The sequence below is a fragment of the Misgurnus anguillicaudatus genome, chromosome 24 (assembly GCF_027580225.2).
Source record: "Misgurnus anguillicaudatus chromosome 24, ASM2758022v2, whole genome shotgun sequence".
Classification (NCBI taxonomy): Eukaryota; Metazoa; Chordata; class Actinopteri; order Cypriniformes; family Cobitidae; genus Misgurnus; species Misgurnus anguillicaudatus.
In genome coordinates this window covers 3,103,860-3,105,906 of record NC_073360.2, presented here as the reverse complement: position 1 = coordinate 3,105,906, position 2,047 = coordinate 3,103,860, and positions in this window count along the sequence as shown.

The window sequence follows — 2,047 nt, the reverse complement described above, 5'->3', positions numbered from 1 at the left end:
TAAGCCCACATCAACTATGAAGACTGCTTTAGGAGACTTAGGAACAGTAATAAAATGAACAGCCTACTGGCTTTGGAAAGGGAAAATAGAATTTGCAGGCTATAAGATGCCCACAAACTCTTTCAGAGCTAAAGAAGTGGCTACTGGTCAATGGAGATTTCCACTTAAACCTTGTGGGATTTGAACCTGGGTCTCCCATATGGGAGAATCAGTGTTTTAACCACTAGACTACAGAGGATGAGTTGAAGCTGGACCAGCAAAACCTGGTCCTGTGTATTGCTGCCTATGCTCAGACTGTTGGCTGGCTGGTACAGTCAGAGTCAAACCCACAAATACATGAAAACCATCAGATCTAAAGAAGATTTGTTTGCTTCTTTCAAAACCCAAAGACACTGTTGGCATCTGCTGTATTTTTTGCTAATTGTATGTCCAGGACTCTTAAATTGAAACTTACATGAATACATTTTGCTTGAAAACACTAAATGTTATGTCCAGTACTCTATCTTAAATTTGATCTCAAATGTCCAGCAGAAACCTTAAGCCCACATCAACTATGAAGATTGCTTTAGGAGACTTAGGAACAGTAACAAAATGAACAACCTACTGGCTTTGGGAAGGGAAAATAGAATTTGCAGGCTATAAGATGCCCAAACACTCTATCAGAGCTAAAGAAGTGGCTACTGGTCAATGGAGATTTCCACTTAAACCTTGTGGGATTTGAACCTGGGTCTCCCATATGGGAAAATCAGTGTTTTAACCACTAGACTACAGAGGATGAGTTGAAGCTGGGCCAGTAAAATCTGGTCCTCTGTATTGCTGCCTATGCTCAGATTGTTGGCTGGCTGGTACAGTCAGAGTCAATCCCACAAATACATGAAAACTATCAGATCTAAAGAAGATTTGTTTGCTTCTTTCAAAACCCAAAGACACTGTTGGCATCTGCTGTATTTTTTGCTAATTGTATGTCCAAGACTCTTTCTTAAATTGAAACTTACATGAATACATTTTGCTAGAAAACACTAAATGTTATGTCCAGTACTCTATCTTAAATTTGATCTCAAATGTCCAGCAGAAACCTTAAGCCCACATCAACTATGAAGATTGCTTTAGGAGACTTAGGAACAGTAACACAATGAACAACCTACTGGCTTTGGGAAGGGAAAATAGAATTTGCAGGCTATAAGATGCCCACAAACTCTATCAGAGCTAAAGAAGTGGCTACTGGTCAATGGAGATTTCCACTTAAACCTTGTGGGATTTGAACCTGGGTCTCCCATATGGGAAAATCAGTGTTTTAACCACTAGACTACAGAGGATGAGTTGAAGCTGGGGCAGTAAAATCTGGTCCTCTGTATTGCTGCCTATGCTCAGATTGTTGGCTGGCTGGTACAGTCAGAGTCAATCCCACAAATACATGAAAACTATCAGATCTAAAGAAGATTTGTTTGCTTCTTTCAAAACCCAAAGACACTGTTGGCATCTGCTGTATTTTTTGCTAATTGTATGTCCAGGACTCTTAAATTGAAACTTACATGAATACATTTTGCTTGAAAACACTAAATGTTATGTCCAGTACTCTATCTTAAATTTGATCTCAAATGTCCAGCAGAAACCTTAAGCCCACATCAACTATGAAGACTGCTTTAGGAGACTTAGGAACAGTAATAAAATGAACAGCCTACTGGCTTTGGGAAGGGAAAATAGAATTTGCAGGCTATAAGATGCCCACAAACTCTATCAGAGCTAAAGAAGTGGCTACTGGTCAATGGAGATTTCCACTTAAACCTTGTGGGATTTGAACCTGGGTCTCCCATATGGGTGAATCAGTGCTCTAACCACTAGACTACAGAGGATGAGTTGAAGCTGGACCAGCAAAACCTGGTCCTCTGTATTGCTGCCTATGCTCAGACTGTTGGCTGGCTGGTACAGTCAGAGTCAATCCCACAAATACATGAAAACTATCAGATCTAAAGAAGATTTGTTTGCTTCTTTCAAAACCCAAAGACACTGTTGGCATCTGCTGTATTTTTTGCTAATTGTATGTCCA